The following is a 26,782-nucleotide window of genomic DNA, read 5'->3' as shown; positions in this document are numbered from 1 at the left end:
CTACCTTTAACGGGTGTTAAAGGTTATGTACTGAGATACATACCTCCCCATAAAAAACGTAAAGGTATTTCATGAATTTCCTTATTATTTTCATAGATGTTTCTGCTCTTTATTTTCATGAAGCCTATATTCTTTCCTTCCTGTCCTTAGTCCTAAAAACAATTTTCAAATATTTTCGCATCACTTCTATAACAACCATTCGAAAAGAATTTCTCATACCATAAAAACAATTAAAAATACCGAGTGCTTTGGTATGTCAAATAAATCACGAGTTTTACCTTGATTTTCGGCAGACAAAACATTTGTTTTCTCATTTTTTTTGGTTGTTTCGTTACGTTTTCGTTTTCATTTCATTCATCAAAAAGCCATAAAATAAACCAGAAGAATTTTGTTTTACAAAATTGTTTGAATTGAGTCGGTTGGGTTGTTCAGTTGTTGATGATGACATTATATGTGACATTTCATTCAATCAGCCATTCCCATTCATGCCTGTAGACATTCCGTGACGTACCGTCATCAGACATGTATGCGTGCGTGTGGTTAACATATTTCCAGTTAACCTATTAACCGACAATCCATTTAGTTAACTTAAAGAGATTTTTGGAAGATTTGTTTTTGGTCGCTTTTTGTTTTTTTTTTCTATTTTGCCTTTAACACGTTTTGTACCTTTACCTGTAATACGTGTGTGCGTAATATCTTCGAAAACAAAACAGCAAGAAAAGTCTAATGGTCAACAATAGTTGATTTCTGTTTTCATTTGTTTTGCATGATGACACGGCTTAAATACTTAAATTGTGAATAGACAATGGTAATGATGTTTGTAATTCTTGAACTAGAGTTGTGTGTTTTTTAGAGCTTTGATGGCAGTACTAACTTTTATGATTATCATTTGATGCCTTTACCGCTCGTGCCGAATAGTAGTGAATTTCTGCAAACAGTGATACCTAAATAAATTGGCGACACAATTTCTTTTCTTGGTTGCTATAACTTGGCCAAAGAGAGAACATCATTTTATGACTACCCAGCCAAAGGTTTGTAGCCAAAGATGCAAATCAATTGACATTGAATTCATTCACGAATTTTCCAAGAGGTCTCCCGTTTTCCTCGCATTAAAAGGCATTCCCTGGAATATGATGTAAATCAGTTTGAAGTTGTTATAACAATTTAAAAGAATTTAAAATTTAATAAAAAATTAAACAACCTTCATTTCTTATTTGCTTTGCGATTTAATGCTAAATACTTCATTAGGAATTCCTAATTTCCCTGGCAGTACCTACTGTTTTGTTTTTCGTTGACATCAGCCTTTGTTCTCTGGAGGAAGCAAATTAAAGTGAAATGTTTTGTTTGTTTGATTCATACAAAGAGCATCAATTAAAACACTTTTATTTTCAATTTACATCAAGTGTATCAGTGTGTAGTATACCCGGTTAATGCTTTGCCAGCTAGAAACATCTGCCTCTGTCTGTTACGGTCAATAAATCGTTTTTACTTGTTAGCTACTACTGGACCATCGTTTTGTTTCTTTTAAGATGTCGTAAACAAAACTTTTCCATCAACAGTTATACAATTTTAAAATTTGATTAAAACCCTAGCACGAAACATCAAATGCACACAAGCCGAACATGAACGGAGGGTAGGTAATAAAATTAATTAACAGTTTGGTAATTGATTAAGTTTTTTTGTTTGTTTAATGTTTTTCTCTCATTGAAAGAAATTCCTAAATGCAGTTAATCAGATTTCTAGAAATAGAAAACCTTTGTTTTGGTTGTATATTTTTTATTTATTTGAAGAAAAGCGGTTGTAAAACGCTAGGCTAAACGAGATAAAATCTACAAAATGCCTTTAGTTAGGGTTTTCAAAAAATCAATTTAAATTTCTTAATTCAGCATGTACGAATGTACTCGGTAAGAGCATATTAAATGGTACTCTGAAATAAAGATTTTTGTGCTTACCAAGTTCAATTACAGTTTAGATGTGTACTGCAGTTTCCTATAATCACTGAGGTATGCAACTATCCAACCGTTCAGAATCAAAAACTGAATAACTCACCGTAGTTACAGACTCACTATTATGACAATGGCAGAAGAGAGAAAGAAAACCTTAATGTTGACAGCCGTATTTTTTATATATAAGGTCCAATATTCGCATTGGCGTATGTTCTTGCTAAGTAATAATAATGGTTCCATAAAAATCCCACACGGGACAAGGGAGACTTCTCTCTCTTACAAAGTACATGTCCGAAATTAATACCATGCAGGAGTAAATAGTTAATTGCAAACAATTTTAGTTAAATCAATATTTCATTGCGTATTCTTTATTATGGATGACATCGCATATCTTGTATGTATAAAGGATATTAAATCATTAATTATTTCAAGCGATATGGCTTCCCAGGCTACTTTTGCGGGTTCAAATAATTTTTTATACCCTCAGCATTTATGCTAACGAGGGTATATACACTTTCATACGGGCAAAATGTGCCTCATCGAAATAATGGTTTTAGACCCAAAGTATGTTTGGACGAAATGTGTTTTAGACAATTTGGAGTCGATTGAGCAATGTCCGTCCGTCTGTCTGTCTGGCTGGCTGGAGCGCACGATAACTCTCGAACGGATCAATCGATTCCATCCAAAATTTGGCTGTCGTAATATTTTGTCCAAACTTAGTTTAAGTTCGAAGATGGGTTATATCGGTCCACATTCGGGTACCTCCCACACAAAATTTCGGAAGAGTTCAGTTTAGGGCCATCTCTCGAATCGCTTTGATTTTTGCTTTAGCAACTTGTATTCACTGCCCCCCATACGACGTTATAAGTTTCATCAGGGGCAAGTCCATACTTCCTGAGAAAATAGCTCGAAAGTTGCAAAAAGTTCGAAGATAAGCCATATCGGTCCACTCCTTTAGGTACCTCCCCCACAAAAGTTCAAAAATGTTCGGAAAAATTGTTCATACGGTAACTCTTGAAGGGAGTGGCCGAATTGGTCCATACTTTACACATTCTAATATATCTACCTGATATAGATCAGGTTCAAATATGGATTATATTTGTCCAGTCCATCCGATTCCTCACAAAATTTCGGATAAGTTCACTTTAATACCTGCAATCCAATCACTTTGATTTCTGTTGTAGCATCTTGCATTCGCTGGTAAAATTTTTTTCAGGGGCAAGTCCATACTTCTTGAGCAAACAGCCCGAAGGTTGTAAAAACCCCCTATGGCACCATATGTAGTGGCTGGAGATCCATTCTTTTTAGTATCTCCTCCGCAAAACTTTTGATCTTTAATCCTAATCACCATTTTTGTCGGTTCAAACGCCTAAAATTTTTAACTAACCTAACCCCTAAGCTAAGGATATACACCGGTCGGCAAAGCCGACTGATACTTTTTTACTTGTTTTTATTAATTTCTCGTTGGAGTCGTGCTTAATAACGACCGATTTTTTTGCAAGTGAAATAGAAAAGCCTAAGATTTGAACCCACACAACCACCATTTTGCAAGTAAAATCATCGGTCATTAAGCTCAACACCAAATGAGAAATTAACAAGTGAGAAAAGGTTATAGTCGGTACGGGGCCGACTATGTGATACCCTACACCACTACCACTGTGCATAATATTTTCACTCGAAAACATTTCTTTTAGTGAGATACGAAAGTTTTCACCTATCTGGTTTTTATACCAAATGACTTAAGGCGAACTGAACCAAAATAATTAATATTGAATTTTATATTTGACTGCTATCGGCATCACCAACATCAATAGGCTTCTATATCTGTGAAAAAATTTCGTGATGATCCGATCAAAATTCTGACCTGTAGTGTGATTGCAGAAAAAGTGGAAAAAAGGGATGCATTGCCGACTATTGAGATATCTCTATTATTTGACCACCTACGCCAACTTACTTTGCATAATTTTAAATATGCGATTTTCTACTTTCTTAATCAGGCTTTGCTTTTAGAAGGTCCCCAAACAAAGGTGTGATATTCGTCATTATTATTAAAATCGCAAAAATGAAAAGTTGGGTTCTATTAGCGACTAATGCGATATCTTCGTTGTTTGACAACCTACGTTACATCGATGTAAAGGTGATATTTTCTACTTTCATCGCCAGGTTTTGCTTTTTGTATACCCCTTATAGACTCTGAGATATTTGCTTTGGAGTAAAATGTTGACTTTTTCTCCAAATAAATTTTTTGCTCATTCCGACCCCTAAATATTATCCGACCATCACCAAAATCAATAGGCTTCTTCATCTGTGAGGCCCCCATTAACCTTCAAAATTTCGTGACGATCCGATCAAAATTGCGACCTGTAGCGTGATTTCCAAAAAAATGGAAAAATGGGATGTATTACCGACTATTGCAATATCTCCGTTATTTGGTCACCTACGCCGACCTAGTTTACATCATTGTAAAGACGGGATCTTCTACTTTCATAGGCAGGCTTTGTTTTTGAAAAGTCCCAATCCAAAGCTGTGATATTCGTCATTATAATTAAAATCGCAAGAATGAAAATTTGGGTTTTATTTGCGACTATTGTTATATCTTCTTTGTTTGATCACCTACGAGAACTTACTTTACATCATTAGAAAGGTGATATTTTCTACTTTCATTGTCAGTTCTTGCCATATAGAAGCTGAGATATTCGCTTTGGAAAAAAAACGTTGTCTTTTTATCCACATAAGTTTTTTGCCCATTCCGACCCCTGAATATTATCCGACCATCACCAAAATCAATAGGCTTCTTCCCCTCCGGGACCCTCATCAACACATCGTGACGATCCGATCAAAATTGCGACCTGTAGCGTGATTACAAGGTTTAGATGGACAGACGGACGGACACACATAGCCAGATCGACTCAGCTCGTCGAGACATTCATTTTGGTATATATAAGTATGGGTCTACGACCATTATTTTGATGCGTTACAAACTTTTTGGGCAAAACCAACTTATAGTACCCTCCCCACATAGTGGTGTAGGGTATAAAAAGTATCAGTCGGCTTTGCCTACAGAGATATACCCTCAGCCTGTGTGGATTGAAATAATTTTTTTTTCCGAAAAAAACATGTATTTAGGGGGGTTTTCAAAATTTTGGGCTTATGAACCGACAAAAGTATGGATAGGATTAAAGCTCAAAAATTTGCGGGGATATCGATAAATAGGGCTTTTTTATCACACTAGCCTACGAAAAACATAGTATCGCTGTTAACAGCCCCACCAGGAAAAGATTCGGAGAAAATGTCCAAGGACCCTCGAACCACACAAAAATGTTGAACATTTGTGTGGGTGGTGCCACAAGGATTGGACAAATAGGGCCCAAATTTAAACATAAACTAAGTTTCGACAATATTTAGAGATCCAAAGTTTGGACCAAATCGGTTGCTACGTCTATAAGAGATCGCACGTACCATTTTAGCGAATATTTTCGAACTTTTGTGGGGGGGGGTACCGTAAGGAATGGACATATAAGAACCACCATCGAATTTCATCTAATATTCGAATAAATATTACAATATCCAAAGTGTGGACGAACGCAGTATTCGGTTCGAGCTCTACAGCCACTACATATCGTCGGTGTCATGCTTAAGTGTTCCATACGCCATTTGCCCGTTTTGAGATAATCGCATTTTAATGTTTTGCGTCACAACTGTGTGGAGCTGACTACAGCAAATATTTATATTTTTGACTTGAAATATTAATAATAGTATATAGAACATATTTGCAAAAAATTAGAGGAATATGTATTGGAATATAAAAGCTATAGAGATTTTTTTAAAAAAATAATTTTTGTCGATTTGTTCCATATCCTTATTATGACACAAATGTGAAATATTGTAAATCACATGGAACAAAGTTACAAACAAATTTTCCATATTTGCCTCAATAAATTAAATACTTCTAAGTCGAAAATTAAAATTCTGGTTTTTGAAATGTGTTTTTAAACTTGTAAGTTTTTAAAATATTAATTTCATAACAAAACAGTTGTATATTTCGTTGAGCTTTAGGCCATATTGTGTTTTATTTATTTTCCAATATTTCGCAATTGATTAAATTGCATCTTCAGGGGATCTACAACTGTTTTATTAAAATCAAAAAGGTCGAAAAAACAACAAAAACTAAAATTAATTTCATAACTGAAAAAAGTTGAAGCTTTCCCGTCGAGTCGTGGATATATCGGAAACTAGAGCAGATAGGAGAAAGCCGACCAGAAATTCAGAAAGAGCATACCGGAAAACCCTGGAAACCACCTGTATCTCAAAAAGTCAAAAATGGCGTATGGAACACATAAGCATGACACCGACGATATGGTGCCATAGGAGTTTTTACAACTTTCGGGCTGTTTTCTCAGGAAGTATGAACTTGCCCTGAAAAAGCTTTTACTACCGTAATTGAGGCAGCGAATGCAAGTTGCTTCAACAAAGATCAAAGTGATTCGAGAGCAGGTCTTAATATGAATTTATCAAAATTTTTTTTGTGGGAGGTACCCGAAGGATTGGACAAATATAGTCCATATTCGAACCTGATCTATCTATATCTGGTAGATATATTAAGATGTGTAAAGTATGGACCAAATCGGTCACTCCCATCAAGAGTTATCGAACATTTCGGAACTTTTGTGGGGGAGGTACCTGAAGAAGTGGACCGATATGGATTTTCTTCGAACTTAAACTAAGATTGCACAAAATATCACGAAGGCCACATTTTGGAGCGAGTCGGCAGATCCGTTCGAGAGTTATCTTGCGCTCCAACCACTCCACACGGTGTCATAAGGGTTATTTTGTACCTTTCAGGCTATTTTCTCAGGAAGTTTGAACTTGCCCCTGATGAAACTTATACCGTCGTATGAGAGGCAGCGAACGCAAGTTGCTTCAACAAAAATCAAATCGATTCGAGAACAAGTCCTAAACTGAACTTTTCCGAAATTTTGTGTGGGAGGTAGCCGAAGGAGCGGACCGATTGAGTCCATATTGTAACCTCATCTAAGTCTGCGAGAAATTTTACGATATGCAAAGTATGGACCAAATCGGTTACTTCCTTAAAGAGTTATCGAGCGCCCAAATTTGCCGAACATTTCCGAACTTTTGCGGGGGAGGTACCGAAAGAAGTGGACCGATATAACCCATCTTCGAACTTAAACTAAGTTTGGACAAAATATTACGAAAGCCAAATTTTGGACCGAATCGGTTGATCCGTTCGAGAGTTATCGTGCGCTCCAGCCAGACGGACATGGCTAAATCAACTCCAAATTGTCTGAAACACATTTCGTCCAAACATACTTGGGGTCTAAAACCATTATTTCGATTAGGCACATTTTGCCCGTATGAAAGTGTATATTCCCTCGTTAGCATAAATGCTGAGGGGATAATCATCCTCGTTCTAATAGGCAGAAGTTTCAAATACATTTTCTTTGGTTTTCTAATTTTTTTCGGTTGATTTGTCAGTCCTAAGTCCCCATCGAGAACTAAGATTGGGAGATTGGGCAGGCCTTAATCACTTTCGATTCATTTAATACGTTACGATACTTGAAGCGACCAACCCCTTGCCCTGATCAAAAAAATCCTGACTATTATGTTTGTGTTCCAACTTTGCAATATTTAGGATTTAACCGTTGCCCATTTGCACTCTGAAAAATATATGTTAGAAATATGTTTGGATCCAAACAAATATTTGTTCGGGACTGATTGCAAACAAATATATGTTTGGATCCAAACATAATTTGTTTGTGACCATATTTCAACATATCACAATTTTATTTGTTTGTGTACCATTTTTTTATGCGTGGAGAGAGGATTTTTGCCAAATAGAGTAACAACAGGGCTCTCACGGTTGCAGAATGCTGTTTTATAATAAAGAGATGTGTGTATGATGTAATAGGAGACGCAGAAGCTTTTGTGGTGCGTATGCGGTAAAACAAGTGTGTTTCGTGCTTTGTTGTTAACCAACTTAGCAAGCGAAGAGGAAAAGAAAAAAATGGTATTAATTATGTTATTCTTTTTTCATCAGTTTTCTAAATGCAATCGTTGAGTAAAGACGTTAAAGTGAGTGAACAAATCAGTGTTTTGTCTTTTCTTAAAGTAATGGTACTTTTTAGTAAATTAAATGCCCAATGCATTTTATAATAGAATCAAAAAGTTGAATGGAAATATTTTATTGGGCAAGGAAGAAATCGCATTTAATATTGGTAATTACATCAATACATTTTTTCATATACATACATATGTATATTTGAAATATGAATGTACCTATTTATTACATTATATAATCATTTTATTCCAGATGCCGATTTCCCGCTGATGATTTCAACTTTGCGGAAAATGTGTTTTTTTTCACAACTAACGAGTAGCCTTCAACGATGTTTCTATATAATTCTTTCTTTTTAAAAGTGCGACTTTTTATAAATTATTTCGTTCAGTTTTTCTTTTATTTAAGTCTGTTATGTATTTCTTTGGAATTTTGTATGTACCTATGTGTCTTTGTTGTTTTGCCTTTTTTCTATGCCTCTCAATAAAAAACACCACCATTTATAAATGTGTATATATGTTAGAAATAGCCAGTGAGTGCTTGCTGAGAGCAAGTGAGCATACATTTCAGGGTGTTTCACATTGAAATTTACGCTCCCTTGCTCTCAGAAAGCGCCCACTGCACACTGGTCCTAACCTGCGACAAAAATCGAAAAATCGATATCAGCAAATCTCTGCGAAAAATCAGCAAATTGTCTTTAAACATATCATATTTTAATATACCAGCACTGTTTTTGTAATTTAGAACGGTATTTAAGAAAACAAAACAGAAGAAGTTGACATTTACGTATGATCTCTTAAAAACTTAAAAAACATCAATAAGGCAAGTAACTCAAAATTGAAAGGAGAAAATTATTTTTTTCGAAATGGAAAATGTGCTGGAAATCACATTTTTTATAATAATTTTTTGTGCATTTTTTCCCAAGTCCTAAAAATTTAAGTTGAGTTTTACTAACTTCGCCATCCTTCGCCACTCTCCAAATTTTTTGAAGAATGTTCGAAACAGTGTTAAGTTTACAAAAAAATTGGTTCCAGCTGCATATATTTGCATTTTCGTGTGTGACATTAAAAATACTGACGATGCCTCTGTTCGTTTCAGTGAATATGCCGTATTACTGTATTCTCAGTTTCTTCTTTGTTTTGTGTTTAAATTGTTTATTTTGGTTTTTTTTCTTCAACGATTTAGACATTTTTGGTTTGGAATCTACTTATGAGTGTATTTTTTTACATTTATACATTTTTGATACATGTATAATGCTACATATAGTATGAAAAACAAGCAAAAATTTAAAGTTCGTTCGCACCGAACTTTATCATATCCCCTACCATGAAATATTCTGACCTCAAGTGGAATAATTTGTTTCCTTTCCTGTCCACGATAACAGTCGGTGACGCTTTTTGACCTTTAAGAACTCCAAAAATTAATTACAACCAATTCGAACCAAAAATGTAGATAAAAACATCAAAATAACTGAAATAGGGAGGTGCCGTAATATGAGGGCTATACCGAAACCTTGACCTAAGACCACAATTTTTGGCCCAGAAGGTTTTTGATCATTGAGAACTCCAAACGGCAAATTACAACCACTTCGGGCCGAAAATGTTGATAAAATCTTCAAGATATCTGAAATCGGGAGGTATCGTAATATGAGAGCTATACCGAAACCTGGTCCTAAGACCACAAGTTTTGGCGCAGGAGGTTTTTGATAATTGGAAACTAAATATTTTTGTCGCACCTTTCCATACAAGTAGGACCACTGTGCACTGGTGCATATGTTTTTTTTGCACCCAAACATATAATTCTCCTCCTTGCCCTACCGTAAAAACAAACCACATGTATTCTCTCTTTATTTCTGATTTGCCATTGCTTAGCAATGGGGAGAGTGTCTTACCACTACTAATACACCAACTAATCTGAGCACCCCTGTAATAATTTGTTTGCACCCAAACATAAAATTTGTTTGTACCCAAACATATATTTGGTTGCAGGACCCAAACATATGTTATGTTTGGGACTGATTGCAAACAAATATATGTTTGCTGCAAAATGTGTTTGGGACATATGTTAGATTCATCAGAAAACAGCACCGTCCTTAATTTTTGGACACTCTGATTCAGATGTATCTTGGCAAATTTCAAGTTTGGCTTTTTAATTTTTCACGATATGAAAGGTTTTTTTCTGGTCGTCGACGAAATAAGCCCGCCTCTTGTGGGAATCGTCCTTATGTTAATTTTTAAATCTAAGCGATTTTGTATTTGACCAAAAGATGTTGTACCACCCGATTTTCGGTACTTTGAGGATTTAAGCCACATTTTCCTATTAAATTAGCTGTCATTTGGTTTCTCGTGGTAACAAAACTTTTCCAACAAACATTGTGGACCTGGGTCCACGTTTAGATGTAGCCCCCCTTATATAACGGTACCCATCGATTTTCAGTATTTTGAGGATTTAAGCTCCTTTTTCCGAAAATTTATTATTTCGCCTAAGATAATTAATAATTTAATAACCTCTATGCCCACAAGATGTGCGTGTGACATCCTGAATAAAGGATACGCAACGAAATATTTAATAATTTATAAGGTTGTCCAATTATATTTGCGATTTAAAATGTTTTTGAATTTTATATTTTTTTGATAATAAAGATATAAATACAATAAGTTAAAAAGATTTAAGTTCGGCCGGGCCGAACGTTTTATACCCTCCACCATAAAATACGCTGAGCTAATCTGGAATTATTAGTTTTCTTTCTGTTGCGAAAGTACCTATGCACACAATTTTAGCTGGAGAAGTCACTTGAAACTAGAAACCCTAAGTGCCAAATTATAGCCAATTCAGCCGGAACATGTAGCCAAAAACTTCAAAATACCGGAAATCGGACGGTACCGCTATATGGGGGCAACAAGAAAACGTGGACTTATGCCCATAATTTATGGCGGTGAAGTTTCTTGGTCATTGAAAACCCTAAATGCCAAAGTATAGCTAATTCGCTATTTGGGGGCTATAAGGAAACGTGGACCTATGTCCATATTTTTGGTGGAGAAGTTTCTTGCTCACTTGCAATTTATAGCTAATTCAGTCTGAAAATGTGGCTAAAAACATCAAAATATGTGAAATCGGGCGGTACCGTTATATGGGGGCTATACCAAACCGTGGACCGATATAGCCCATCTACGAGCTTGATCTAAGTTCACATGTGTGCGAAATTTCAGCCCTGTAGCTCAACTCATTCGGAAGATAGCGTACTTACAATAGACGGACAGGGCTAAATCGACTTAGAATTTTACAATGATCAAGAATATATATACTTTATACGATCGCAACTGATTATTTCGATGAGTTACAAACGAAATGACAAACTTAATATACCCTCCATATCATGGTGGAGGGTATAAAAAAATTACAACTTTTTTCTGAAAAAAAAAATATAATTTTAAAAATATATGCTAGGGGTGCTTTTATTTTGGCCGACACTGTACGTGTTCCCCGGCGCCATCTGACATTTCCATTGGAAAGTTTGACATAAACGTACTCAGTAGGGTTTGACGTACGCCCATGTATTTATTGGTTTATTTACAGTGACAAGAAAAATCAACTTGACAAAAAAACCTTTTTTGATCTGAAATAGTTACGTTCGGCCTGGCCAAATATTCTGAACACATATGGAATAATTAATTTTCTTTCTGTTACAAAAGTACCAATGACCACAATTTTAGGTGGAGAAGTATTTTACCACTGACAATCCCAAATACCAGTGGGGGTTATACCACAGTTCTTGATGGAGACGTTTTTAACCACTGGAAACCACAAATGACAAAGGGCATCCAATCTTGCCCGAAAATGTAGATAAAAACTAAAAAACCTGAAATCGGTGGAACCGTTTTTTATGGAAACCTCAAATGTCAAATTACTGGTATTTGGGTAAAAAATTTAGCTAAAATCCTTAAAATATCGAATATTGGGAGGTACGTTTATATGGGGGCTATACCAAAATATAGACCTATTTTCACAATATATGGTGGATAAATTTTGTGACCACTGTTAACCTCAAAAGACAACGTACAGGTAGTTCGGTTACAAAATGTAGCTAAAATCATCAAAATACCGAAAATCGGGAGATACCGTATATGGGGTTATATCAAATGAAATTAAGTTAATCTTGGCTGTCGCACGCTCAAAGACGAAGGTCGTGCAAAAAACGGTCGTTGTGCCAGAGAACATTAGTGCCATGTGTGAACTGATATATAACACTATGCAACACTGAAAATGCAAAAAAAATGTAGAATGCATTTTTTGAAAGTACATGTTTAGACTACAAAAACCCTAGTAGGGTTTTGTCGTGTCAGATCCAGTTCGGATTTTATGGCCTCATCTAAACTGGGATAAATCTACACTTTTTTGCATTTATCAGACGTTTATCTCAGAAACGTATAGGAATTTGGCCTTGCTGTCTTTAGAAATATTGTAGCCCTAAACTAGTAGAACTTATCTTTTGAAAAAACACATAAGAAAAACTCCATCAAGGGCATCAAAATCTACAAAATATAGAAAATTTTACATAATTGCTGAAATTCTGGTGAGTATCGGCTAATCTATTGGGAGTTCAACCAAGTAACCTTTTGCAAAAATCTTCCAAATAAAGTTCTCAACAATTATTTAGAACTTTTATTTAATTAATTAATTCTCTTTCGAGTTGAGCTTTTCATGACCTAAGAGATACATTGAAAAATTAGGAGTCTACCGAAGTCCCACGCATCCAACCATTACGCTACGTTTCACGGGTGGTTAAGCAGATCTTCAGGCGTATTAGGATGTTGTTTTTGTGGCAGACAAAGACAAAGCTTGGTAACTAGTATATATATCGCACTTCATTAGATAAATACATATGCGAAATTATGTCAGTTAATTGAAACTCCAAACTTTTCCTATAGTCCTGCTTGGTAGTCCCATATGTCAATGTCCACAAATACTATGGTAGGTTTTATTCCTACGTCATTAGTAATTGCTCTTCTATATCAGAAGATTTTTGATCATCAATTATTGTCTACTAAAGTTTTGACAAGTTGATGGTGGCTCAGAACGCTAAGACGCCGGCGACCTTGACACTCAGTTGTCGGAGACCCATGTTCGAATCCCAGCCTGGCTCGTGCTGAAATTATTTTATTTTTGCCTTATTAAGGCGAAGGTCATTCTGAAACTCTAAAATGCTTACTTCATAAAAATATTAACGGTTTTGGAGATACGGTGCAAAATGTATAAAAATTGTGGAATTTTTGCATATATTTTGAAGTTTGAGGCAATAAATGTAGTTTTTCGAGTTCATTATTTCTACAAATATTTTATTCTTGTCCTTATCTACAAATTTGCTTCAGAGGTCAGAAGAAGATTCGCATTGATTTCAGAGATATATCCCCGAATTTCTTTAAAAACTCAGTATTTAACCATGTTTAGATGGGGCAATAAAATCCGAGCTGGATCTGACACAACAAAACCCAACTAGGGTTTCTTGTCGTTTGGTTCTGTACTTTCAAAAAATCCTCAGTTCGAATTGTTTGCACAAGATCACCTTAAAAATGTTGCACAGTGTAATATAATTAGAGCTTTTTGACCATTATGTCAAGAAACATGGACTTGCCCCGAAAAAATAGTAGTTTCTGTAAAAAATTCCAAAGGATGCACGAACAGTCTTTAAGCTGTACATAAGTCAAAATGCTGAACTTTGGTGAGTGTGGTAGCCTAAGGAGTGGATTGGCCCATTTTTGAACTTAAGCTAAGTTTGGACAAAATTTTACGAGAGCCAAAGTTTGGACCAAATTGGTTGCTCCATTTAAGATATATCGCAAGTAACATTCTAGCGAATATTTGTTTACTTTTGTAAGGTTAGCTTCCGGAAGGAGTAGACCAGTGAGTACCATCTTCGAAATTCATCTAAGATTCACAGAAATATTACGATATGCAAAATTTGCGAACCATTTTAGGGAAAGGTTTGAACTGTTGTGGGGGAGGTACCTAAAGGAGTGGCTCATGGCTCATCTTCGAACTTAAACTGAGTTCGGACAAAATATTACGGTGGCAAAATTTTGGCCCGAATCGGTAGATTCGTTCGAGAGTTACTGTGTGCGCTCCAACCACTACACATGGTGCCATGGGGCCATTTCCTCAGGAAGTACATACTTAACTCTAGAAAAACTTGTATCGCCGTCACCGACGTAACCAGGGGGTTGCCCCTCCCGAAATGGTAATTTTTTAGAAATTTTTTGTACAAAACATGAAATTTTGTCCGTTTGAGCTCTTAGGTGCCCGGGTTCGACTCCTAGGACAAACAACATTACATTTTAAAATTACAAAGTTAATGTAGACGAAAATTTCAGCCAAGTATATAAGTTCATTAAAAACATACGTTTGAAAAATAGTTTTGGGTTTCTATAGACCAATGCACGGTGGAAAATGCTTGCTGGGATTGTTTCAATGTAACTCGTACTTCACAAATTGTATTATTTCGAGTGGTGTCAAATTTAAGCTTCGAGTAAGTGTTATTTTTTTAACGCCTATAATAGTAAAGCCCAACACGTGATTTTATATGTATTTAGTAAAATATCAAACCTGTATTTTTAGCAGGTGAGCATCTGGGTCATATGTTCCATCTTTTAGCTGCAGAAAGAGCATCTATTTGACCTATATGTTTTATTTGAGTAAGCAAATATTCGCATTAGTCCACAACACACAAACTAATATGTATGTACATACATCTCATCCACTTGCTGGGATAGTTGAATGATTTTTTCATCAACTCATATTTCGTTATATCATCACACCAAAAAGAATTTACATCATAAAACAAAATAAATATTTACATTGAATTTGGTTACAACAATTTCAACATGACCATAAAAAAGCAAATTATGAGTGGAACTTAGCAACAGTGTTCACATGTTTGTTTGGGCTGAATGTCTGTCACTTGCCACAACAGGTGGGGAGGAAGGGGAGAGCTTTGACAAAATACTATTGGCAAAGACCGACCACACCCAAACCAATGTTTTTAGTGGTGTTTAATGTTTTCTGCCTTTTATTTTTTTTCCTCCAACATTTTTTACATTTCTAGTTTCTCACAGCAACAACCGAAATAATAATGGTCGGTTTTACCGTATCCATCAACGCTTTTGTCGTTTGCCTATTTATGTATGTTGCTGTTTTTTTGTTATTGTTGTTATTTACATTTGTTATCAAACTATGAACAATTTGTAAATGTTTAATAATTTCTCTTTTTTTTCCTCGACCATTGTTTCACAAATATGTACAAGTGAGAGTGCGTTACGGTTCCGGAATGACGCCTAAATGACGAATTGCGGCACAAGCAATAACACTCACCCACGGCATTTCTTTAGTTGTAATGGATATGTGGCAGTGGCAGCTGTCACAAATATTTTTGCTATTATCGCTTATGAAACACGCGTAATCGATTTGCTTAGCTTGACATGAAGGCGTTTAGAAAATATATGTATACATATGCACAATGTATATTTTTTTATTTAATAACACTATGCAACACTGAAAATGCAAACAACTTCTAGTATGAATTTTTTTTAAAAAATACATATTGAGACTACAGAAACCCTAGTAGGGTGTTGTCCTGACAGATCCAGTTCGGATTTTATAACCTCATCGAAATCGGGCTAAACCTGCAGTTTTTTGTATTTATCTCAGAAATTCTGGTCAGTATCGGCTAAACTGTTGGGAGTTGAACCAAGTAACTTTTTGCAAAAATCTTCCAAATAAAGTTCTCAACAATTCTGCAGAACATTCTGAAACTCTAAAATACTTACTTCATGTTTTTTTCAGCGGTATTTTGCATCATATCTTTTACAACACGTATTTCGAACACAGTTCACACCAACAGTTTATTCTCGCATTTCGGATTTCACCATAATATTGACATATTTATTAAATTGTTTAGTATAGACCACATACAATGGGATCACCCTGTTCAATGTATTTTGATGGTGTTTTGAAATTTTGGCTGAAAATAATTCTGAATCAATATTTTGTGGCAATCATTTTGAATAATAATAATAATAATAATAATAATAATAATAATAATAATAATAATAATAATAATAATAATAATAATAATAATAAGAACTATAATAATAATAATAATAATAATAATAATAATAATAATAATAATAATAATAATAATAATAATAATAATAATAATAATAATAATAATAATAATAATAATAATAATAATAATAATAATAATAATAATAATAATAATAATAATAATAATAATAATAATAATAATAATAATAATAATAATAATAATAATAATAATAATAATAATAATAATAATAATAATAATAATAATAATAATAATAATAATAATAATAATAATAATAATAATAATAATAATAATAATAATAATAATAATAATAATAATAATAATAATAATAATAATAATAATAATAATAATAATAATAATAATAATAATAATAATAATAATAATAATAATAATAATAATAATAATAATAATAATAATAATAATAATAATAATAATAATAATAATAATAATAATAATAATAATAATAATAATAATAATAATAATAATAATAATAATAATAATAATAATAATAATAATAATAATAATAATAATAATAATAATAATAATAATAATAATAATAATAATAATAATAATAATAATAATAATAATAATAATAATAATAATAATAATAATAATAATAATAATAATAATAATAATAATAATAATAATAATAATAATAATAATAATAATAATAATAATAATAATAATAATAATAATAATAATAATAATAATAATAATAATAATAATAATAATAATAATAATAATAATAATAATAATAATAATAATAATAATAATAATAATAATAATAATAATAATAATAATAATAATAATAATAATAATAATAATAATAATAATAATAATAATAATAATAATAATAATAATAATAATAATAATAATAATAATAATAATAATAATAATAATAATAATAATAATAATAATAATAATAATAATAATAATAATAATAATAATAATAATAATAATAATAATAATAATAATAATAATAATAATAATAATAATAATAATAATAATAATAATAATAATAATAATAATAATAATAATAATAATAATAATAATAATAATAATAATAATAATAATAATAATAATAATAATAATAATAATAATAATAATAATAATAATAATAATAATAATAATAATAATAATAATAATAATAATAATAATAATAATAATAATAATAATAATAATAATAATAATAATAATAATAATAATAATAATAATAATAATAATAATAATAATAATAATAATAATAATAATAATAATAATAATAATAATAATAATAATAATAATAATAATAATAATAATAATAATAATAATAATAATAATATAGCCCAGAATTGCTTTAAAAAGTCAATATTCAACCATGTTTAGATGGTACCATAAAATCCAAGCTGGATCTGACACAACATATGGGTCTGTACTTTCAAAAAATCCTCAGCTCAAATTGTTTGCACCCTAAAAATGTTGCACAGTGTAATCAATTTATTTATTGTTCCACCTTCTGCCAACAACACAAACTATAAGTGACTGCTCATTAGAAGCATGATGATAGTGAAAATAATTTCACACGCAATTTGGACATCATTCAACTCATACCCATGAGAAATGTGATACACTTCGTTAAAGATATGTATGTAAATAATTTGACAACTTATTAGAATATAATAAAATATGTAAATACAATTGGCCCATATTTGGCATACATATATCTATATATATAAAATTGAAATTTGTTTGTCTGTCTGTTTGTTTGTTTGTGCCTTATAGACTCGAAAACCGCTGAACAGATCTTACTGAAATGTTTAGGGTACATTGCTACATGGCCTGGAATGAAAATAGGCTATATCATTTTTTTGAAATTTCGCGTTGATCTGGAGATATAGCATCAAAACCGGAGGTACCTCCAAAAAATTTAGATTTTGTATGCCAATATCTTTAGAACTGTTACAGATACAATCTCCAAATTTTGTATGCGTGACGGAGTTTGATGTAGAAATAAATTTACCAAATTATATTCAAATCGGTTCAGATTTGGATATAGCTCCCACATACATATATTTTCGGCCGATTTCCTTATTTTATGTACCAAACATGCTATTTATGTCCAATTTCTGTGAAATTTGGAATGCGTAACGGGATTTGGTCTAGACATAAATGTGCCAAATCATATCGAAATCGGTTCAGATTTGGATATTGCTCCTATCTATATTTTAGTCCGATTTTCTGTATTTGATGCTCTAAACACGCTATATGTGTCCAATGTCGCTGAAATTTTTCTGACGGAATTTGTTCTAAATATAAATGTGTCAAATTCTATCGAAACCGGTTCAGATTTGGACACACTACATATGTCCAATTTCACTGAAATTTGGAAAGCGTGACGCAATTCGTTCTAGAAATAAATGGGACAAATTATACCGAAATCGGTTTAGATCAGAATATAGCTCCCATATATATTTTCGGCAGATTTTCCGTATTTTATGCACAAAATGTGAATGTAAGACGGGATTTGGTCTAAAAATAAATATGACAAATTATATCGAGAGCGGTTCATATAGGAATATAGCTACCCATATATATTTTCGGTCGATTTAATGTTTTTGTTGCGTATGTTCAATTTCAATGAAATTTTGAAGACTTAGCAGTCAGTAAAAGTCATCATTATTTACAGAAGTACTTATAGTTGGGAAGGAATTGACCAAGGCTACAGCAATTAAGTATCATATCTTTGAGAGACTTCTTAAGATTTATGTTTTATTATGATATATCAAAATCATTAGGAATACTTATAGGCGGAAAGGCTTTCCATAGTAGCTTCATAACAACCCTGAATAGCTATATAAAGCCTTCATATCTCCTTTATTTATTCGTTAAAATATTAAAAACGTTTATATAATTATGCATTCCATTATATTTTATCGTAGTCGGGGCAGCAAAGCGCACCGGGTTCAGCTAGTGTACAATAAAGCTCACAACGTTTGTGACAAAAATTCTCTATTTTACTTTTGTATATTTATGGTTTTGAAATGTTTTTTTTATACCCTCCACCATAGTATGGAGGGTATATTAAGTTTGTTTTTCCGTTTGTAACGCATTGAAATACTCATTTGCGACCCTATAAAGTATATATATTCTTGATCAGGGTAAAATTCTAAGTCGATCTGAGCACGTCCGTCCGTCCGTCTGTGGTAATCACTCTAGCATCCACAAAAATAGAGATAGGACGCTGAAATTTTGGGAAAATGCGTCTTTTGTTTGCAGGCAGGTCAAGTTCGATGATGGGCTATATCGGTCCACGTTTTGGTATAGCCCCCATATAACGGTACCCCCCGATTTACGGTATTTTGACGTTTTTAGCTACATTTTCAGATCGATTTAGCTATAATTTGACATTTAGGGTTCTTAAGTGTCAACAAACATATATAACAAAACTTGTGGACATAGGTCCACGTTTTGGTATAGCCCCCATATAACGGTACCCCCCGATTTGCGGTATTTTGACGTTTTTAGCTACATTTTTAAACCGATTTAGCTATAATTTTAAATTTAGGGTTCTTAAGTATCAATAAACTTATATAATAAAAGTTGTGGACATAGGTCCACGTTTTGGTATAGCCCCCATATAACGGTACCCCCGAATTTACGGTATTTTGACGTTTTTAGCTACATTATCAGACCGATGTAGCTATTATTTGACATTTAGGGTTCTTAGGTGTTAATAAACTTATAAATTAGAAGTTGTGGACATAGGTCCACGTTTTGGTATAGCCCCCATATAACGGTACCCCCCGATTTGCGGTATTTTGAGGTTTTTAGCTACATTTTCAGACCGATGTAGCTATAATTTGACATTTGGGGTTCTTAAAAGTCAATAAACTTATATAACAAAAGTTGTGGACATAGGTCCACGTATTGGTATAACCCCCATATAACGGTACTCCCCGATTTACGGTATTTTGACGGGTTTAGCTACATTTTCAGACCGATTTAGCTATAATTTGACATTTGAAGTTCTTAAATGTCAATAAACTTATGTGACAAAACTTGTGGACATAGGTCCACGTTTTGGTATAGCCCCCATATAACGGTACCCCCCGATTTACGGTATTTTGACGTTTTTAGCTACATTTTCAGACCGATATAGATATAATTTGACATTTAGGGTTCTTAAGTGTAACTAAACTTATATAACAAAAGTTGTGGATCTAGGTCCAAGTTTTGGTATAGCCCCCATATAACGGTACCCCCGATTTACGACATTTTGACGTTTTTATCTACATTTTCAGACCGATTTAGCTATCAATTGACATTTAGGGTTCTTAAATGTCAATAAACTTATATAACTAGTGGACATAGGTCCATGTTTTGGAATAGCCCCCATATAACGTTACGGCCCGATTTCAGGTATTTTGAGAATTTTACCAACAAGTTTTAACCGAATTATCTGTAATTTGAACATTTGACATTTGAAATTCTTAGTGGTCACCACACCTCTCCACCAAAAATTGTCAAGAAAGCCCCCTTATAACGGTACCTCCCGATTTTCAGTAATTTGATGATTTTAGCTACAATATTAAACCGAACAAGCAGTAATTTGACATTTGAAGTTCTTAGTGGTCACAACACCTCTCCATCAAAAATTGTCAACATAGGTCCATGTTCGGATATAGCTCCCATGTAACAGTACCTCCCAATTTTCAGTAATCTGGCAATTTTAGCTACAATTTTTAACAGAACTAACTGTAATTTGACATTTGAAGGTTGTAGTGGTCACCACACATCTGCATCAACAATTTTCAACATAGCCCCAATATAACGATACTTCCCTATTTTCGGTACTTTGAGGATTTTACTTAAAATGTTTAACCGAACGTAGGTCCACGTTTTTGTATAGCCCCAACACAAACCTCCCGATTTTCCGTACCTTAGCTTTATTTTTTGGACGAACTTTCTGTAATTTGAAATTTAAAAGTCAACAAAAATTCTGCAACAAAAATTTTTCATTTAAGTTCATATTTTCGTATAGCCCAGATACCTCCGAACTAGCTGTTAATGACATTTGAAGTTCCCACGTTATGTACCGATTTTCGATATTTTGAGGATTCTAGCTAAATTTTTTAACCGAATTAGGAGTTATTTGACATTAAAGGCTCCCATCAAAAACTGTCAACATAGGCCCATGTTTTATTATAACCCCTATATAACAGTACCTCCTAATTTCTAGCCCACCAAAAATTGTCAACAGTTAGATATAGGCACCATAAAAAAGGGCCTCCCGAATGAAGCATTTTATGTACATTATCTGACATTTTAACGTACTCACATAAAGTTGGGGACAGGAATGAATATTTTATGGTGGAGGGTATGAAAAGTTCGGCCCGGCCGAACTTAATGCTTTTTTACTTGTTATTTATTTATCTAGTCAAATGTTTATTATTTCCTTTTTAACTATTTAAAAACATGCCAATGGTTGTTAAAATAAGTAAGCAAAGGCGGGCGGAGCTGATTAGGGATCTTCTTATCTACCAACAATTTCATGATGATGCTATCAATATTGCGGCCAGTAGCCTGATGTGAGGTCTGATCAAACAAGTAAAAAAGTATCAGTCAGCTTTGCCGACAGAGATATACCCTCAGCCTGTGTGAAGCGAAACACTTTTTTCCCAAAAAACTTATGTATTTATTGGGGTTTCCAAAAAGTTGGGCATATGAACCGACAAAAATATGAATTGGATTAAAGCTAAAAAAATGCGGGGATATCGATAGATAGGGCTTTTGTACCATACTTGCCTACGAAAAACATAAACAGGGCCACTAGGAAAACCTTCGGTAAAAATGTCAAAAATTTTGAACATTTGTGTGGGTGGTACCCCAGGGATTGGGCAGATGTCGCGCGTACCATTTTAGCGAATATTTTCGAACTTTTGTGGGGGAGATACTGGAAGGAGTGGACCATCAGCACCACCTTCGAATTTCTTCTAATATTCGAAGAAATATTACGATATCCAAAGTGTTTACGAACGCAGTATTCAGTTCGATATCTCCAGTCACTATGTATGGTGGTATAGGGGTTTTTACACGTTTCGAGCTGTTTTCACAAGAAGTATAATTGAGGCAGCGAATGCAATTTGCTTCAACAAAAAATTGATTCGAGAGCAGGTCTTAAAGTGAATTTAACCGAAATTTTGTGTGGGAGGTACCCGAAGGAGTGGACAAATATAGTCCATATTCAAACCTGATCTATAACTGGTAGACATATTAGGATGTGCAAAGTATGGACCAAATCGGCCACTCCCTTCAAGAGTTATCGTGCTGACAATTTTTCCAAAAAATTTTTAACTTTTGTGTGGAAGGTACCTGAAGGAGTGGACTGATTAATTTTAATTTAATTTTTTCGTGAGTTATTGGTTTCGTGTGTTATTGGTCTCATGTATGTTGCGTCAAATGTCCTCTATTTAATATTAGTATCCATTAGGGGACATTCCCCATACAATAAGCCGCTTACCCTACCCCGTAGCGACATTACAAACTATTATATGACGATCACTCTTGCATAGTTTGACGATTTTCATTCCAATAATAAAGGAGAAATATTAAATTTCACATTTTTCGTAGGTACCTCCAAATGCTATGTCTCCAGATCAACGCGGAATTTCTAAAATTAATATAGCCTATGTTACTTTCAGGCGATGCTGTAATATTCTCTGAAAATTTCAGTAGGATATGTTCAGCGGTTTTTGAGTTATTGAGGCACAAACAAACAAATAATCGTACAAACAATTTTCTATTTTATAGATATAAATAACACTGTGGAACAAAATGGAGGTGAAAGTCTGGGGCACGAAAAATTCCTCTTGGGGAAGAAAGGCCTTGGTGAGTATATTAAGTACCACGAAGGAGTCGAACTTCCGTGTTATGGCGTGATGAAGTTTTTGCTAGAGGTCCTGTAAGCCGTCAGGAATTAGCGTTACATCTTTGTTCACTGTTGCTTTAGCTTATTTTCGAGATGACATGTCTTCAGTCAAATCGAATGAGGATCTTTTTCGTAGAGCACTTCGACCTTTTAACTCGCTTCCTTCAATGTCCTTTTAGTCCTTTATTTTAAGAGCCGCTATAAAAGTACTGCAAGATGTCGTTTTGCAGCTTCGAAATATTGTGCAAAAATGTCGCTCAGAAAATTTTAGGTACGGCTTTCATTGACAACTAATCGATTTTGTTGCGTCTTCGTGGTCATTTTGTGCATTTACCCTGTTTTTGTTCAGAAAAAGACTATTTTTGTTTTTTGTATATTCGTTACAGAACATACAAAAACATAAAAAACACATTTTTTTTCTGAGCAAACAGGGGTAAATGTCAAAACTTACTATAAAAACGCGACAAAATCGATTAGTTGTCAATAAGAGCCGTACCTAAAATTTTCTGAGCGACATTTTTGCACAATATTTCGAAGCTGCAAAACGACATCTTGCAGTACTTTTTTAGCGGCTTTTAAAATAAAGGACTAAAAGGACATTGAAGGAAGCGAGTTAAAAGGTCGAAGTGCTCTACGAAAAAAATCCTCATTCGATTTGACTGAAGACATGTCATCTCGAAAATAAGCTAAAGCAACAGTGAGCAAAGATATAACGCTAATTCCTGATGACTTGCAGGGTCTCTAGAAAAACTTCATCACGCCATAACGCGGACGTTCGACTCACGGCGGATCTGTCCTTTGGGCTTTCATCTCCAAAAGGAATTATCTCTGCCCCAAAATTTGTGTTCACAGTGTAATAAGTGTAAAAACGCTCTAGGCTGCTAGAACCCGCAATTTTTAATTTTTAATATTTCTATTTCTTTTTAATATTTTTATTTCTACGTAGAAGCATGCTGCTGGCCGCAGCTGTAGTTTTCTTCTTTCTTTTGGAATCGTTTATACTACATATTTGTAGATAGTTTAATATCATTTTGACCTTCACAAGTTGTTTATACGAATTTCACAAACGTTTTCTATGCACATAATTCCAATAACTGTTATAATTAGCGCGTAATTAAATATGAAATTCCGTACTATAATTATAACATCCATATATTTCATAGGTTTAGGCTATATATGGTCATGTATGTATGTATGTAACTCACAGCAAATTGTTGAGTAATTCATTTCATTCAGTACTTTCTCAGTTTTCAGTTATTATTACTCAAATAACAAATTTGTTGACATTTCATATTTGCACAAACTAACGAACAAACGAACGGATGGAACAAATGAACGAAAATGAAAATCAATTTCACCTGTCGGAATTTATGCGTTTAACCTAAAAACGCACAAAACAGTTTGATTTCCAGTTATAACTGCAATATGGCATGGGGGTTGGCTTATTGACGGCGCTAGCGGTTTTTTTTTTGTCGAATCGTTGTAGTAATTTATAACTACAGATACATACATACATATTTATGCATGTATGTACATTACTTTGGAATTGTTACTCGACAAATATAACCAAATACTTTATTCATTGAAATATTTATTATTTGATGTTAAAATCTTTTGGGAATTGGATGTGTGGATAGAGGCGTTGTCGAACGTATGGAGTGCACTAGTAAGTAAGTCACTCTAAAAAAAATCGTAGAAAATATGGACTAACTCTTAACTTTACCGTTGTAAAGGAGGCCTCTAGGACAAACTACTGAATAAAAAATTCAAAACGATCCGAGAGGAGGTCTTAAACATCACTGGAGGTAGCCGAAGGAATGGAACGATATAGTTCATATTGAAAACCGATATCTGAATGAAATAATACCATGGGCCAAGTTTGGGGACCAATCAAAAAATTCCTGCGAGAGTTACCTTGCGGATTTGCCAATTTAGTAGGTGCCGGCAGGGTTTTTTTGGAGCGTTTAGGATATTATCTCAGGAAGTATGGACTTGCCTCTGAAAATAAGTGTGCCATTATAAAGGGGGTCAGCAAGGACAACCTGCTGAAACATATTTCGAAACGATGGGAGAGTGGTTTTTAAACTTCACTTTTTCTAAATATTGTGTTGGAGGTAGCCGAAGTAGTGGACCGATATAGTCCATATTCGAAACCGATCTATATCTGGTAGGAGTAATACAAATTTTGGACCAAATCGATTGCTCCCTTCGTTCACACCATATTAAAGAAAAATGTTGAACTTTTGTGGGGAATGGCCCACCCATCTTTGTGCTTGTATTAAGTTTGGGCAAAACTGTAGCTAAAATCCTCAAAATACCGAAAATCGTGGTTTATCGTTGATGAGTTTTTGGTAAAGAAGTTTCGTGAACGCTGAAAACCTCAAGTGTCAAATCACAACTAGTTCGCTTAATAATTGTAGCTAAAATCATCAAAATACCGAAAATCGGGGGTACCATTATATGGGGTAAAGTTTCGTGACAATTGAGAATCTCAAATGTCAAATTACAACAACTTCTGTTAAAATTGTAGCTAAAGTACCGAAAATCGTGGTGTATCGTTATATTGGGGCTATACCAAAACATGGACCTATGTTGACGATTTTTGGTGGAGAGTTTCGTGGACGCTGAAAACCTCAAGTGTCAAATTACAGCTAATTTGGTCAATAAATTTAGCTAAAATCCTCAAAATACTTTAAATCGGGAGCTACCTTTATATGGGTGCTATATCAAAACGTAAACCTATCTTTGCAATTTGTAGTGGAGTAGTTTTTTTGCTCGAGTCTGCTTTTGCAACGTTGCTGCCCAGATTTCTGAGCCGGACTTCGGTTTTTTGCATTGCCAGTTCCAAACCGTGATATTCTAGCCAGGTTTTTGTACGGATCATTGTTTGCCGGAGCTTTCGTTGCGCATCTTCAGTGTTTCTCGCTTTTATCACGGCCGCAATGTCGTCGGCGTATCCCACGAGGAAGTTGTCATCTGGCATCTCTATTTTGAGTATTTAGTGATACGTCGCATTCCACAGATCAGGTCCCAGTATTGATCCTTGTGCGGTACCAAAGGTAATTTGCACCTTTTTCGTACCATGATTGGTTTCATAAATTAATATGCGGCTCCTATCGTATAATATTCATGAGGTACTTCGGAACCTTGACAATTTTTTGAATTAATAATAATAATAATAATAATAATAATAATAATAATAATCATAATAATAATAACAATAATAATAATAACATTACTCTCTGTAATAGAGGGTAATAAATGAAGTTGAGCCAATGGGGGAATACTCCACTCAAACAATCGAAAATGAGATTGAACTTCAACAATAAACAAAACAAACAAATAATAATAATAATAATAATAATAATAACAACAACAACAACAACAATAATAATAATAATAATAATAATAATAATAATAATAATAATAATAATAATAATAATGATAATAATAATAATAATAATAATAATAATAATAATAATAATAATAATAATAAAATAATAACAATAATAATAATAATAACAATAATAATAGTAATAATTATAATAATAATAATAATAATAATAATAATAATAATAATAATAATAATAATAATAATAATAATAATAATAATAATAATAATAATTGTTTATGGGAAAACGCTGCAGTGACATCACTGATCCAAAAGGTTATGCCCATAAACGTCACCCACCCTCGTTCTTATTGACGGCGGTAGCCAGCATTGCGGCGACATAGAGTTT

The 26,782-nt window shown here is 33.4% G+C and overlaps 1 protein-coding gene across 1 annotated transcript in view; it reads left to right on the top strand.

Annotated features, from left to right (window-relative positions):
• LOC141389530 (uncharacterized) overlaps nucleotides 1-26,782 on the top strand; it is a 1,388,168-nt gene that overhangs the window by 209,655 nt on the left and 1,151,731 nt on the right. The gene's annotated exons all lie outside the window — the stretch shown is intronic.

Source organism: Musca autumnalis, unplaced genomic scaffold (assembly GCF_047663935.1).
Source record: "Musca autumnalis isolate F117 unplaced genomic scaffold, ASM4766393v1 scaffold_1, whole genome shotgun sequence".
In the NCBI taxonomy this organism is placed as follows: Eukaryota; Metazoa; Arthropoda; class Insecta; order Diptera; family Muscidae; genus Musca; species Musca autumnalis.
Note: the sequence above shows the minus strand (reverse complement) of the source record. Positions and strands in the feature narration are given on the sequence as shown.